We start from the raw sequence: 17,016 nt of genomic DNA on the forward strand, positions 1-17,016 counted from the left end.
TGACCCAAGCTAGAATCATCAGACAGAAAGGAGCCTCAGTTGAGGAAATGCCTCCATGAGATCCAGCTGTAAGGCATTTTCTCAATTAGAGATCAATGGAGGAGGGCCTGGTCCATTATGGGTGGTGCTATCTTTGGGCTTGTGGGCCTGGGTTATATAAGAAAGCAGGCTGAACAAGCCAGGGGAAGCAAGTCAGTAAGTAACATCCCTCCATGGCCTCTGCATCAGCTCCTGCCTCCAGGTTCCTGCCCTGCTTGAGTTCCTGTCCTAACTTCCTTCAATGACGGACTGTGATCTAGAAGTGTGAGTTGAATGAACCCTTCCTCCCCACCTTGCTTTTTGTTCATGTTTTTGTCGCAGCAACAGAAATCCCAAGACAGTGTTTGTTGTGTGCTGTGTGCTGAGAGTTGTACAGTAGATATGCACAACATAACAAACACTGGGTCCTGGAAGAAACTTCCAAGCTAGTGAGAAGAACGATGAATAAAATAGGAACAAACTAATACACGCGTAGAGAAACAGGCTGTGTAGGTGCGCCCGAGTGATAACAGCTTGTGTAGCTGAGAGATAACAACCAACCTGTGGAGGAGGCTTCACAGGCGTCTCCATGGTTAAGGGTGTTGCTGCCCTTGCAGTGGAGCCGCACGGTGGCTCACAACTGCCCATAGCTCTGATTCTAGGGCATGCGGTCCCCTTTCTGACTTCTGCAGGGCGAGGCTCCCATGTGGTAGACATACATGGATTCAGGCAAAGACGGACACAAATCCTAAGGGGGGGGGAACCCTTAAAAGTAAGGTTCTGATAAAAAGATGAACCTGGAGTTGGGAGAGTGAGCTAGGATGGTCAAGATCTGAAGTAGAGAAGCATTTCCAGGCTGGGTAGGCAGCTCCATTGGTAAAGGTTTACCTTGCGAGCAAAGAGTAAAATCAGCCGGGCATGGTGGCACAGCCTTGTGATCCCAGCCAGCCCCGCCTGATGAGTTTCAGCTCCTGTTTCCAAACCCACGGTGGGCAGTGTCTGCCTGGCCAATCTCTTCACATTGAAGAAGTCGGCAGGTTACTGAGCCACCCGTGAAATCCCATCTTTATGACCAAAGTTTCTCTTTTGTCTTACGTATAAAACACTCTGGGGGCTCCGCTCTCAGATGAGCTGGTCACTTGGTTCAGCTTCTGAAGCAACTATTTCTTTCTTTTTTCTTTAAAAGATCAATTATAAAAACACAAGGATTTTTACAGGTCCCTGGGGACAAACAGTAGGACTAGTTCCTGGAATGGAGAGGAAAATAGGAAATAGGTGACTTTGGTCAAGGAAACACTTCCCTTTGACCTCCTTCTCCTCTTCTTTTCTAGACTTTGAGGCCCTTATTTATTTGCATTTGTGTGCACATGCACCCGTGTATATCCATGTGTGTGGGCACATGTATGCCACAGCCTGTGTGTGGAGCTCAGACTACAATTTGCAGGAGTCTGGCGTAGAGAAGCTGGACTCCTTAGCCGCTGCTGGTGGGAAGGTAGAACTCTGCAGGTGCTCTGCCTAACAGTGGGGAATGTAAATGTTTGGCTCATCAAACAGCATCCTTTTTCTAGCTATCCCCCGAGGAGGAATGGAGATTAGGGTCTGCAGGGTCCCAAAAATGGCTGGAATCTGCCATCCCGGTCTCACACCTCTAACCTCAGTAGAGAGGTGAGACCGGAGAAATTCAAGGTCAGCTTTGGCTACATACAAGTGTCAAGGGCAGCCTGGCCTACATGTGAACCTGTCTAGAAAAAGAAAACAGAGAGGATAGATCTCATATTAAATGCTGTGCACACACTTAGAGACACACATTTAATTATATTTTCGAAATGTGGGTGACTATCTTTGAGGATTCTGAGCACAAAACATGGGTGCCCCAAAGACGGTTCAAACCTTTTGGGAGGTTTCTCTGATCTGCTGGCTAGGGTTCGGATCTCTCCAGAGCACCTTCCTAACACCCTAAGCACAGGGTGATCTCTGCGAGCGCACCTGCTAGGGGTGGTAGGAAGGAAGCATTGCTTGCAAGTGCAGTCCGAGTAGCTGTATCTTCTGTCTACTAACCCCCTCTTATTTTTATTTTATTTGTGTTCAGGTGGGGTATTCCTGTGCTGACCAAGCTGGCCTGGACCCTCTGGTGGTGCTCTTTATGTCAGCTTCCAAAGTGACTGGGACTACAGTTGGGGCCTACTACACGTGACCTGAACTTTTTTAAAAATTAGAACTGTATGTTAAAGAGATAAGAAACAGGGTCGCAGAGAGATAGCCTTCAAAGTAAGGATATGTCTCTCTCCCTGGAACCCACATGGTTGAAGGAGAGAAATAACTCCCTCTGACTCCAGAGAGGTGCCACAGAACACACACACACACACACACACACACACACACACACACACACACACACACACACACACACATACACACACACGCATCCATGCCTTTGCACAACATGCACAGACACATGAGTGCATGCATGCAATGTTCTAAATAAACAAAATTTTACGTTGAAAAAAATTAGAAGAAGGTTAATGGGAGGAGCCCGCGACCAGCAAGCTCTTTCCTTTCGCTGCTGCGTCTGCAGCCATGAGTATGCTTAGGCTACAGAAGAGGCTTGCCTCTAGCGTCCTCCGCTGTGGTAAAAAGAAGGTGTAGTTGGACCCCAATGAAACCAACGAAATCGCCAATGCCAACTCCCGTCAACAGATCAGGAAGCTGATCAAAGATGGCCTGATCATCCGGAAGCCTGTGACTGTCCATTCCCGGGCTCGATGCCGGAAGAACACCTTGGCCCGACGGAAGGGCAGGCATATGGGCATAGGGAAGAGGAAGGGTACTGCCAACGCTCGGATGCCCGAGAAGGTGACCTGGATAAGAAGGATGAGGATCCTGCGCCGGCTTCTCAGGAGATACCGGGAATCTAAGAAGATTGACCGCCATATGTATCACAGCCTGTACCTGAAGGTCAAAGGGAATGTGTTCAAAACCAAGCGCATTCTCATGGAGCACATCCACAAACTGAAGGCAGACAAGGCCCGCAAGAAGCTACTGGCTGACCAGGCTGAGGCTCGCAGGTCTAAGACCAAGGAAGCACGAAAGCACCGGGAGGAGCGCCTCCAAGCCAAGAAGGAGGAGATCATCAAGACTCTGTCCAAGGAGGAAGAGACCAAGAAATGAAGCTTCCCTCACGTCTGTACACAGTGGCCAGGCTGTGGCCTCACGTGGATCAGCCATTAAAATAAAACAAGCCTTAAAAAAAAATTAGAAGAAATAAATACAATTCTTCATTCTTTTGCTTCCATGAGTGAGAAAAGAAGCCAGGAATAAGATTTGAAGTAGAAATACTATGCCTGAGGCTGGTACCACCCATTGCAAAGGCAGGTACAGTCCGATGTGATTGCGATAGATAGTTCTAACTGGATTTTGTTTTCAATGCTGGAGACTGAGCCCAGGGCTCCACAATCCAGGAGCAGTGCTCTCTGACTAGGCTAAGGGCTCAGTCCCTTTGTTGGATTTATGAGGAACAAAATAACATTTATATGATGTCCACAGGCTGGAAATGTTTAGACAGAACATACACCAGCATTAACATGCCACGAAACATGTCGGTAACAGTGTTGCTGACTTTACAGTATGTAAGGGACTGAGGACACAGAATGCAGAGTGCAGGGACATGGAGTCATAAATGTTGCCAGCACCGAGTGACAGGACAATGGCTGAAGGTGAAAATGACCACTACATTTTTCCTGACTGGGGAGAGCAAAATGGTTCCTAAGCAAAATTAACTCAAAGTAAAAATTGATCCATCTACACGAAAAATAAGGATTTTTTCAATGTAATACAATAGTATTAATAAGCATGCATGAAAATATAATGAAGCCCATTACATATAATTTAACATGTGGTCATAAAGTCATCAAAAAGAAAGTGGTATTTGTAATTCTTAAAGCCAATAAGGGAAAATGTCCAAATTATGTAAAACTCCTAGATTACTAAAATATGGGGAACTCAAGAGAAAGAAAACTTTACAAGGGCAAATAAGTAACTTACGGAAGAGGTCCAAATAAATTGCAAATATATGAAAATTGTCATTCACTGTAAAGGCATGAGATCCAAATTAACAAAATATCACCTTGTATATATTCTGGTAGTAATTAGGAAGGTGAATATTACCAGGTATTAGAGATGGTTTGTGGCAGAGGAGAAGTCTGCATTGTTATGAATAATCCACAAGTAACTTGACAATAGCCAGATACATCAAATACAAAAAGAATCGCATTCAAGTTTCTCAGAGAACCTGCAGAAGTTTGGTAGGGACACATGTATGGATATAGTGGCCACTGACAGGAGAGAAGATGTGAACTCCATCTGAGGTGTTCACCAGCAGCTGAGTTAGTAGTTGACTACAGAGGATACGCACTACAGAATACTATGCAGGTAAGCAATAACGAGTTAAGAGGCTGCAGAGAGGGGGTGGGGATTTAGCTCAGTGGTAGAGCGTTTGCCTAGCAAGCGCAAGGCCCTGGGTTCGGTCCCCAGCTCCAAGAGAAAGAAAAAAAAAAAAAAGAGGCTGCAGAGAAGCCTCAAATTCAGTCCCGGGAGAAAATGCAGGCCACAAGATAGGAGTGACCTAAATGGAAAATACAGTTCCTTATAAAACAACCAAACAACCAAGCACACTCTGCAATGCAATTTATATTTAAAAACACATCTCCAGGTTGGTGGGCAAACATGGAGGAAGATCACAGAGAAAAATAGAAGAAAGAAAGGAGAAGGAGGAGGAGGGGAGAGGAAGAGGAGGGGAGAAGAAGAGGAGGGAGAGGAGGAGGGAAAGGAAGAAGAGGAAGAGGAGAAGTCACACATGGACCAAAGGTGACAACAGACTGAGAAACTGCAGCTCCAATTTCATTATTCTGCTGCCTCTGCAGGTGCGACTCTAAACCTGAAACTCAAAATAAATCACACAAGACTTGAGCTAAGCATTGGAGAGTTCCCTTAGTGGTTAAGAACACAGGGTATTCTTGTAGAGGATCCAGGTTTAGCTTCCAGCACCCGCCTAACATCTGCGTGTTACACAACCAAATGTAACTTCATTCCAGGGTAGCTGATACCCTCTTCTGACCTCTGTAGATGCTAGGCATGCACTGGTGCACATATGTGCATGCAGGCAAAACACACACACATTAAAAAAAGGTTTCAAGAAAAATGATGGGCTTTGTATAGTCTTTTGCTATAGAAAATTATGCCATAGAGGTCATTGTTATAATACATATTTTTCACATTAATCATATTCTTTAAAATAATTTTTTTAGATTTAGTTTTATTTATACATATGTGTGTATATATGCCCTGTGTGTGCAGAACCCTCAGATACCAGAAGAGGGCACCAGATTGACTAGAGCTGGAATTCCAGTCATTGTGAGCTCCCTAATGTAGGTTTTGGGAACTAAACTTTGAACCTCTGGAAGCAGGAGCTGTTAATGGCTGAGCCATCTCTCTGGCCCCTTAACATTCTTTAATTTAAGAAAAAGTTTATTTATTTAGTCTGTGTGTGTGTGTGTGTGTGTGTGTGTGTGTGTGTGTGTGTGTGTGAGAGAGAGAGAGAGAGAGAGAGAGAGAGAGAGAGAGAGAGTGAGTTCAAAGGACCACTTGGAAGAGTCTGTTCTCTCCTACCCTGAGGATCCTGGAATTGAACTAAGGTTGTCAGGCGTGGTGGCAAGTACTTTATTACTTGGTTATCTATATTTTTGTTTAAAAACTGCTAAAAACTAACATTCTACAAGTTATGTGTTTGTGTACAGGAGGCCTCAGTATGTAGGCCAAAGTGGCCTCAAGCTTGAGATCCGACTGCTTTAATTTCCAAGGTGTCTCCACTGTAGGTGTGCACGCTGTTCCCTGCAAAGTGTTTGCCTCTGCTGTGCAGTTTTTGCAAAATCTCCTCTGCTCAGAATTCTACCTAAGAGAGACTTGTAGTGGAGTTATGGTTACGCGGCTTCGAGACAGATGAGGTATGTTGGGGGTCTCTAGAGTGTCGCTGTCTGAGACACAAATTCCATTTCAGTCATCCTCTGCAAACAGCCTCACTTGCACACCCCTTACCCCCTTGACATCATATAGTCCAAAGAGGTTCTGTCAGTTGTTGTATAAGAAATCAAGATGGAAAATAATGCAATATGAAAATAATAGTATTCTTGAACAAAAGATCATTGTCTCAAAACAGGATGTTAGTGAGAACCTGGAAGAAATGTCCTGGATGTGCAAACCTCCTTAGTGCCTGGCTTCAGAGAGGACAGTGGGGTCTCCCATTTACTCTCCCATTCAGTCTCTGAGATGCTCCTACTCAAATAGCACTGGACAGGCCAGCTTTGCACAGACCACTATTAGAGAAGTAAGGGGTCCTTTAAAAGCTTTTCCAGATAGCCAGGGATGTTCCATCTGATGCTGCTCAATGAGCAAGGGATGGGACACTGTCATGACATAGCTGGTGACTCTTCCAGGGAGTTCTGGAAGTTGATTTTACTAAAGTCCTACAGCATATCTTGGATTTTGACATGTTATTTCCCCCATACCTGGTTTTACGCAGCACTGGTTGTTTGGAAGACATTAGTTCATGGGGCTGTGTGCATCAGGTCCAGTGTTTGAATGTACAATATATGTTGATGACAGTAGGCTCCTTAGAGGAGGCTGCATGGGTTGGGAGGCTGTGAGCACTCTCCATGTCAGTAAGTTTCCCAGAATGGTGGGACTTTCATTTGAAAGCTGAAAGTTCATCACTGATACTTTCCCCATTCTTTGTGCATGTGTGCATGTGTGCATGTGTGCATGTGTGCATGTGTGCATATATGCACGTGTGTATGTGTACACCCCAAATGAGACAGGGTCTAACTAGGTAGCCTAAGCTGCCTTTGAAATCATGCACTCCTCAGAGGTGAGATTAAGGCAGGCGTCAGTCACCTACCTTGCCCTGGCTCGGTGGAGTTACGCATGCCCCATAGCTAATGACCATTTCCTGCACCCTCGCTTGGCCTTTATCTTTTCCATATCCTAATTGTGAAAAAGAGTCCATTAGCCAGAATAGCTTAATTTTCAAAGTAACAGTTTAGGAGGAGGTCCAAGAAGTTATCTAAGGGGAGTAGTTAAGGAAAAACACGTGGAGAGGGATGGGAGCAGACGCGGCACTGGGGAGTGGGGCGAGCTTCTTCTCGAGGATGACTGCACTGTAGCTTTAGAAATTCCCATAGTGGTCGGTCCCATATTGAACTCGAGTTGGAAGAGGCAAGTCTGGTCTCAAAATGGAGGGCCACGATCCAAAGGAACCAGAGCAGCCGAGGAAGCTGTTGAGCTTTGTGGTGGTCTGAGCTTTGAAACCACAGATGGTAGCTTAAGAGAACATTCTGAGAAATGGGGCACACTTACAGACTGTGTGGTAATGAGAGATCCTCAAACAGAACGTTCCAGAGGCTTTGGTTTTGTGACCTACTCTTGTGTCAAAGAGGTGGATGCTGCAATGTGTGCTCGGCCACACAAGGTGGATGGACGTGTGGTGGAACCAAAGAGAGCTGTTTCTAGAGAGGATTCTGTAAAGCCTGGTGCCCATTTAATGGTGGAGAAGATTTTTGTTGGTGGTATTAAAGAGGATACAGAAGAATATAATCTGAGAGACTACTTTGAAAAGTATGGCAAGATTGAAACCATGGAAGTTATGGAAGACAGGCAGAGTGGGAAAAAGAGAGGATTTGCTTTTGTAACTTTTGATGATCATGACACAATTGATAAAATTGTTTTTCAGAAACACCACGCTATTAACGGGCATAATTGTGAAGTGAAAAAGGCCATTTCTAAACAAGAGATGCTGTCTGCTGGGTCACAGAGAGGTCGTGGAGGTGGATCTGGCAACTTTATGGGACGTGGAGGGAACTTTGGTGGAAGAGGAGGCTATGGTGGTGGAGGTGGTGGCAGCAGAGGCAGTTTTGGAGATGGTGATGGTGGATATAATGGATTTGGAGGTGATGGTGGCAACTATGGTGGTGGTCCTGGTTACAGTAGTAGAGGATGTTATGGAGGTGGTGGTCCAGGATATGGAAACCAAGGTGATGGAACTGGTGGTGGTGGAGGAGGAGGATATGATGTTTACAATGAAGGAGGAAATTTTGGTGGAGGTAACTATGGTGGTGGTGGGAACTATAATGACTTTGGAAATTATAGTGGACAGCAACAATCAAATCATGGACCCATGAAGGGGGGCAGTTTTGGTGGAAGAAGCTCAGGCAGTCCCTATGGTGGTGGCTATGGATCTGGAGGTGGAAGTGGTGGATATGGTGACAGAAAGTTTTAAAATAAAACAAACAAACGGCTACAGTTCTCAGCAGGAGAGAGAGCGAGGAGTTGTCAGGAAAGCTGCAGGTTACTTTGAGACAGTCGTCCTAAATGCATTAGAGGAACTGTAAAAATCTGCCACAGAAGGAACGATGATCCATAGTCAGAAAAGTTACTGCAGCTTAAACAGGAAGCCCTTCTTGTTCAGGGCTGTCATAGCCACAGTTTGCAAAAGTACAGCTATCGATTAATGCAATGTAGTGTCAATTAGATGTACATTCCTGAGGTCTTTTATCTGTTGTATCTTTGTCTTTTTCTTTTTCTTTTCATTACATCAGGTATATTGCCCTGTAAATTGTGGTAGTGGTACCAGGAATAAAAAAATTAAGGAATTTTTAACTTTTCAAAAAAAAGAAAAGAAATTCCCATAGTGAAACTTAAGCAATGACATATCCTAGAGTGCTAGAGTAGGAAAAAGCTTTCCAGCAATGACATCATAAGATATGCAAGAATTATTTTTAATGGTTTTTATATATGTAAAATATAGTTAAAAATGTAAATATATATTTTACAAAGGTACCTCTTGGCTGGGCATGGCATGCCTTCAATCCTAGCACTTAGGAGGCAGAGGCAGGAGGATCTCCTGAGTTGAGGCCTAGCCTGGTCTACAGAGTGAGTTCTAGGACAGCCAGGGCTACACAGAGAAACCCTGCTTGAAAAAAAAACAGAATAAGACAAACAAAGAAGCAATTTTGCAAAGAGTCAAGGACAAATGCCTATGACATATCAAATAAAGGATGAAACTCCTTAGTGCTCTGAGAACCAGAAGCCATAGCACAGTGGGTGGAACGCAGAGGCACGTATTTCCCAGAAAAGCGAGTGTGAATGGCTCCTTACCACAAGATGTTCACCCGTGCTCTTCCTCAGCAGCAATCAGAGCCACAGCCCGACGCGGCTGCCCACCTAGCAAACAGGCCCAACCCTTCGCTTTGCTTCATGCTGGCAACATTCAGGAGGCACGGGAATCCTGCCAACTGTTACAGGAGCGTAAGCTGGTGTACCTCCTGCCCAGAGCAATTTAGAAACAGCTCTCAAATTCTGCTGCTCGAGAGTTTTGTTGAGATGGACTTGTGCATGAATATATGTGAAATTGCATGGAAACAAAGGGATAACATTTTGTATTTTGTTTTATCACCAAAAACGTAGAAACTATTAGCTGTCCATCACATGCGTTGGTCGGAGTTTGTGATGACAGGGGCTCTCGCAGATGGGAGCAGGAGGAAGACTAGATATATTATGTTTTCCCCTCTTGTGCTAAAGATAGGAACTAGGGTCTTGTGCACAACAGGCAAATGCTCTTCCAGTGAGTGGCACCTCCAGTTTGAATGATGGAACGGTGATGGGTGATCATAGACATGGGAGCTCATGTCTATGAATACAAAAGCAAGGGGGGAGGGGTACAGCTCAGTGGGTGAGTCTTTGCTTGGCATGTTCAAGACCCTAGCAGCACTACACACACACACACACACACACACACACACACACACACACACACACACACACACTTCTTAAGGAAGAGCTACCCCATGTGGATGGACAGTTGTCTATATGAGATCTTTATGGTTAAGAATTAAACCCACTCTTTTTGACCAACCATGAATACACATTGCTATTATACAGAATAAACAATCTGCTTTGTTGCTCATGAAAACAGAAGCTGAGCTGAAGAGCTTTCCTTTCCTTTCCTTTCTTTTCTTTTCCTTTCTTTTCTTTTCCTTTCTTGGATATTTTCTTTATTTACATTTCAAATGTTATCCCCTCTCCTTTTTCTGTTATCCCCTTTCCTGTTTCTGCTCCAGAAACCCCCATCCCATCCGCCTTCCTCCTGCTTCTATGAAGGTGCTTCCCCTCCCACCCACTGCTCCCTCCTCCCCACCCTGTCATTCCTTTACACTGGGGAAATGAGCCTTCACAGGACCAAGGGCCTCTCCTCTTATTGATGTCAGACAATGCCATCCTCTGCTATGTATGAGGCCGGAGCCTTGGGTCCCTCCATGTGTATTCTTTGGTTGGTGGTTTAGCCCCTGGGAGCTCTGGAGTGTCTGATAGGTTGATATTGTTGTTCTTCCTGTGGGGTTGCAAACCCCTTCAGCTCCTTCAGTCCTTTCTCTAACTCCTCCACTGGGGATGCCATTCTCAAGCTGAAGAGCTCTAACTCTGAGATCTCACTGCTGATTCACTGATGCCTGAACGAAAACATTTCCTTAGACCACTGCAATGTCAGGAAATGCCCCAGAAAAGCTTAGAATCCAGCAAGTCAAAATGTACATTTACGATGATATAATATGAAATATACTTAATGCTGACGACCAATAACAGAGGAAGAGGCCATATTAGTTTCTTAATTACTCTTTCATGAGTTCTCATGTTTAACACAAATTATCATATGCTCCTTTTATTGTACGTTGTAATTGTCGTTAATCTCCCTTTTAGAAAGAAACTACTGGCAATGGAGGTTCACAGCTCATCGCACAGTGTCAAATATCTGACAGACGGCGAGAAAACAGGCAAACTGTGATTTGGTTTGCAGGATGAGACACTTCACAGCTTTGCCTGTGTGTTTGCAGGCATGCACACATGGTAGCAAGCAATTCATTACCAGCTTTTGGGAAGCTTTTATTGGTGAAAAAAGAATGTTAGCATAATGTATATTTGTAAATGATGTAATTATGGTCATTTATTTTTGATATATTTTTGATCATTTTGCACCATTAAATTATCCCTAAGTAAAAAAAATTACCATCCTATGAATTTTAATTTTAAGAACTAATAAAGTCAAGGTCAAAATACTCTTAATTTTTTCCCATATAATAAGATAAAACTACTAATATTACATCTATCTACCTATGTATCTATGTATCTATGTATCTATGTATCTATGTATCTATCTATCTATGTATCTATGTATCTATCTATGTATCTATCTATGTATCTATCTATGTATCTATCTATGTATCTATCTATCTATCTATCTATCTATCTATCTATCTATCTATCTATCTATCTATCTATCTATGTCTCTGTGTGTGTGTGTGTGTGTACATCAGAGTATATGCTACAATATTACCTGTGGAGGTCAGGGGACAACTTTTGGGAGTCAGTTCTCTCTTTCCACTTTGTGGGACCAAACTCTGGTTGTCAGAGTTTAATTTCAGATTAAACTTTGTGTCTGGGGCAGTGGAGGTAAGCCTCTGTGTCTAGGAGACTCAGAGGTCCTCTCCGAGAGCTCAAAATCCACTTCTGCCTCTATTAAATCTCACAGGCATTCTGGAGAATGGATTGGGTCAAGCATAGAGGGCTAGAAACTTCTGGAATATTTGTGGAATGAGAATCTTGTGCAGAGATGGTCACCCACTCATGCCTAGGGGCAGCAGGAATGTAGCGTCTGGGAAGAACCCTCGTCAAAGGCCTTTTCATTATCAACAGTATATGCCTGCCTGCCAGAGAATGTCTCGGCCGCTTGTGAAGCTGTGCCCTGGAGTTCATTCGGGGAGCAGTCAGTGCAGTAGAGAGGTTGCAAAGGATAGTGACTGACATGGGGTCTTTATAGTTCTCACTCTGCTGGAGACCTCCAATGAGTAGCCTTAGACCTGCAGGAAGCGTCTGCAAGTTACTCTCTGAGAAGAACAGGATAGACTCCTTGGTTTCTAAAATACCAGCTTCAGCAGTTAGAATACTTGAAGCACTTGTCGCTATTACAGAGGACCCAGGTTCAGTTCCCAGCACTCACGTGGTGACTCACAACCACCCTTGGGTCTTTTGACTCCTACACAGTGCACATAATACATGCAGGCAAACCACTCCTACACATAACAAGGTAAATTTCAAATAGTATTTTTGTTAAAGTTTTTCCTGGAAGTAGTGGTAAGATTTTGTTTTGTTTTTTAGTTTGTTCTTTTGAGATAAGATCTCTCTACTTAGCCCTGGCTGCTCTTGAACTCAGTCTGTAGACAAGGCTGACTTTGAATTCACAGAGATCTTCCTGTTTCTGCCTCCCTAGTGCTAGATTAAGAGTGTGAGCTACCATTCTCTACCCAGCAAGATTTTCCTTTCCTTCTTTTCTGGTCCTGGGAATCAAAGCCAGGGCTCCATCCATGCCAGGCAAACGCTTTCTCAGCCAAGCCTCTCTACAGCCTCGAGGGATTCCTTTAATCCAGCATGATTATTATAATGGGGCTGCAGAACTTATATTTCTGGGCCTGGAGAGATGGCTCAGTGGTTAGCGGCATCCATTTCCAGCACCCCCATGGAAGCTCACAAGTGCCTGTGACTCCGGTTCCTGGGGACCTAGTGCTCTCTTTTGACCTCTACAAGATCCTGTCTGCAAATGTTACACAAAAACTCACACAAGCAACACACACATACAGTTATGCATAATTTTAAAAAGAATATACAGTATAAGAAAATTCTGTACAGACTATAAATGTTGCAAGGCATGGCGGGTCACACCTATAACTTCAGTCTTTGCTAGACTAAGGGAGGAAGGTCTTGACTTCTAGGCTATACTGGGCTAACACACCCAGAGCCTGTATTAACAGGCTGAGAGCAAAGCAACGAGCAAACACACAGCCCTAAAGTGCTACTGAACTTTTTCTTTTCAGAAAGAACTTCACCTGCATTTACATATTCATGAACCCCAAATCACTATTAAAACCTTAAAATTACCAAAAATGACACTGGGAAGTAATTCCCAGGATAATCTTGATAATATCTTTTTATGAAGACTATTTTTTAATCTGGGTACACCAGCATACAGTTTTTATCCTAGCATAGGATCTCCATGAGTTCAAGGCCAGCCTGGTTGATATAGTGGTCTACATAAAAGGACCCCATCTCAAAAAATAAAAGACTATGTTTCAAGACCTTTTTGATGCATTGAACATTGTTGTGTTGGGTCCATCTTTATTTTTAAAATGTAATTAATTAATTTCTGGGTACTGTATGGTATATGTGTATGTGTGTGTGAATATGTTCATGTTCATGCATGTGGAGTACACTGGGTATCTCCTGTCCTTTCCTGTCTTATTTTCTGAGACAGGGTCCCTAGTGAAACTCAAGCTTCAAAATGCCTAGGTTGGCTGGTAGTGAGCTTTTGGGAGCTGCCTGTCTCCAGGCCCTGGCTCCATGGTCACTGGTACTCGTGGGAATGCTGGACTTTCATGTGGGTGCTTAGGAGTTGAACTCAGGTCCTCTGCCTTTCATAGAAAGCTCCATTACACAGATGGGTGTGACTCCACATGGGAGGGGGGGAGGAACTCAGATGAATTGGGGGAGGGAAAACTCTACTCAGAATATATTGTATGAAAAAAACCCTATTTTCAATAGAAGAAAAATAGACAAGCAAAACCAAAAAGCCCAAAACATCTAACTGTGTAACCTAGGCTAGGGTAGAACTCACAATGTTCCCACCACAGGCTTCTGAGTGCTGAGTGTGGGTTACCAGGTGTGTACCACGTGCCCTGTCAGATTAGCCTTCAGAAGCATGACGAGAGCGAGCTTCCTCTTTAGTTTACACGACTTGATTACCCCCCTGTGTGAAGGACATAAAGGACTTGCCTGGGTATCTTGGTGACTTATTTCTGGATGTGCCCGTGATTCCTGTCAGAGTATTTGGCACACGCTGTGGATGTGCCATGTGGGACACCCTAGCTGTGCTCTCAGCTCATTTCTCGTCAACGCGTGAGGTACAGCACTCACCAGCAATCTGCTTAGTGTGTGCTTCGCCTCTCAGAGTGTGTGGTCTTGGGAACTGTGAGGCAGGCTGGAATTCTTCATGGATAAAGTCGGTGACGCACAGTTGCTTCAAATCGCCTCTCTGCCGGTGGAAAGAAATGGTGGCTTTGAGCAGTTGGGGTGTTGGTCACCTGTCATTCTCACACTGGGAAGCTGGAGGCAGGGGATCAGGAGTTCAAGGCTGACTTGGGCTTTATGAGAGAGACTCTTAACTAAAAAAATAAAAAAATAAAAACATAAAAAATTAATAGAAATGGAGACAGAAGAGGAGGTGCCGTGGTGCACAGAACGAGGCCAGTTCCCTTTTGTGTGTGTCGTTACACGATCTAAAACGCATAGAAAAATCTCTCTTTGATTCAGCAGATAAGTCCTGGTTTTTCAAGTCTGTGTTTTTCCTCTACAGGCCTAGTGTGCGTACCCAATAAGTGTACTACACAGAGACTGTTTATAAAAATTCTGGAATTAAAGCTAGAAATTTACTTTATTTATTAACCCTGAGCATGGAGAGTAGTCAGGTTAGGCATCGCTCTCTCTCTCTCTCTCTCTCTCTCTCTCTCTCTCTCTCTCTCTCTCTCTCTCTCTCTCTCTCTCCTCCCTGTTTTCCTTCTTGTGGCACTCAGGACTGAGTGATGGCTCTCTGCCCTCAGCCCTTTTTACACGTTTTGAGACAGATTATTACTACACTTCCCAGATTGGCCTTGAACTCATGATCTGCCCTAACATCTGAAGTAGCTGGAATTTCAAGTCTGTACTGCGGGGTCAGCTCACGTTCCAGGTGGTGTTTTTGTGGCTGACTGGCTCTTCATCCACGAATGCTTCAGACTCCTCAGGAAGTGGACCTCCAGCACATCTTCCTGTGAGTCACCCCAATCTGTGTGGTGACATCAGCCATTCCAGCCTCTTCCAAGTCTGCTCTCTCATCTTCAACCTGGACTCTTGTCTCAGCAGAACATCTTGCATCTTGAGCATGACGTCTCTCGTGAGCAAAGGAGGCTCTTGAGGCTGAAGTTGCTCTCGGCAGCTTCCTTTCTCCGCTCTCCACTCCCAATACTTTGAACCCCTCCCCTGTGTCCCTTCGTACCAGAGTGCACTGTGTAGCTTGGAGAGATGTACAATTGCATGTCTATACTCAAAGCAGAACAAGTATGCTAATGAGGTACTACAAGGATGGGGCGGTCATTTTCCCACAAGTGTTAAGCCGCATCTTCAAAACTCCCTAAAAATAGAGTGTAGCTTATAGGCAGACATCTATCATTTAATCCAACCACTAATTACCGAACCTTAGATCTCGCCGAAGGCTCTCCTGTGTTTTTGTCTTCTGGGCTGAGGAAGGCTGTTGTGGGGGAGGCAGTCCACACTGGGTCTACATATCCACATCCCACCGAAACAGACTTTACTCATGTATGGAGAGAATAAGCAATGTATGCCCCAGGGTTTTTTCATGTAACACTAAATCATATCCAGCTGGCCTGCTGTTTTCAATGTTCACTGTTTTATGGACCTGGGAAAGCAGCTACTGAGTGCTGCATGGATCATGCTAAAAAGGCCTTTTTATTGTCATTAATAGCTGAAGTACCAGGACCATCCAGGAAGTCAGACATGATGTCTGCTTTATTCAATACTAAAGAAAAAGGAAAAAAGGAACCCAGTTTATTTATGACTCTTAATAGGTGCCCCCTAAATGCTTAAGAAAATCATTATTCTCAAATAATCATCTAATGATGCTTATTCTCCTAGCTGGTCAGATACAGAACAGTGACTAAATGGCATGGTTCCTCCAACTATGTGAAGAGGCAAAAACGGAACTGCTCCCCACACCCGTCTTTTTAAGACAGAGCCTTGATGTAGCTTTGGCTATCCTGGAACTCACTTTGCAGAGCTGATGAGGCTGGTCTCGAACTCACAGAGATTGGCCTACTGCTGCCTTCCCCATGCTGAGATTAAAGGTATGTGCCACCACGCCCAGCTTCTGTTTTACTTTTCAAGACACAGTCTCTCTGTGTAGCTTAGGTGGACCTTGAACTTGTAGCAATCCTCATGTCTCTCTCCTACACACCAACATTGCCTTTCATCTTATATAGTACATATATAATCAAAGGGTTTCAACATTGAGTTGACTTTTTTTTATGAAATTTGTTACTCTGATTCCAAAATATTTATAAAAGGTTTACGCAGCTTTCAGATCCTCGCTGGATTTTTTGAACTTTCAAACATATTAGTCATTTTGATCTAACTCAGTCTATTTTCTGCCATTCAAAATCCAAAACATATTCTGAGTTTTCCCTCTCACCACCCTGCCTTGTATCTCTTCTTATGGGGATGTTACTCTATTTCGTGCAGCTTTCTAGAGAAGTGGTGTGTGTGTGTGTGTGTGTGTGTGTGTGTGTGTGTGTGTGTGTGTGTACGAGTGTGCTACCCATGGAGGCCAGAAGAGGGCTTTGGATCCCAATGAGCTGCCTGACCTAGGTGCTAGGAACTGAACCCAGGTCCTTCTAATAAGCATTCTAAGATCTTAACCACTGAGTGGAGCTCTCTTTCAGGCCTTAAACTTACATCTTAAAAGTTATAAAATGCCTCTCTAACACTTCCCTTTTCCATACCTCTAGTGTATTGAAAGACCAAGTTGAGATTCCATGACTTTTTTTTTTAAAACTAATTTTAAGCTGTAGAACATTCCAGAAATCCAGAATATTGAAATCATGACAGAGAGCAAAGGAGGGAAGGAGAGAGAAACTTAACCTGTCACAGTTTTTCCCTTGTCCCAGTGTTCTGTGAATGTTCTAGAGATCAACTGCTCCAACCGCCATTTTGTGAATTGTTTCCTGATTGCTAGTAGAGTTAATTTAGTCTGAAGAGGTAACCGTGATTCTGAAAAGAAAGCTACTGTGGTCTGTGAGT

The 17,016-nt window shown here is 44.0% G+C and overlaps 1 long non-coding RNA gene and 2 pseudogenes across 2 annotated transcripts in view; 2 read left to right on the forward strand and 1 right to left on the reverse strand.

Annotated features, from left to right (window-relative positions):
* Positions 1–17,016, reverse strand: part of LOC116896944 — a 174,629-nt gene that overhangs the window by 56,778 nt on the left and 100,835 nt on the right. The window lies entirely within an intron of this gene.
* LOC116896943 lies at positions 2,549–3,190 on the forward strand (annotated as a pseudogene).
* On the forward strand, positions 7,302–8,344 carry LOC116896940 (annotated as a pseudogene).

The sequence above is a fragment of the Rattus rattus genome, chromosome 3 (assembly GCF_011064425.1).
Source record: "Rattus rattus isolate New Zealand chromosome 3, Rrattus_CSIRO_v1, whole genome shotgun sequence".
In the NCBI taxonomy this organism is placed as follows: domain Eukaryota; kingdom Metazoa; phylum Chordata; class Mammalia; order Rodentia; family Muridae; genus Rattus; species Rattus rattus.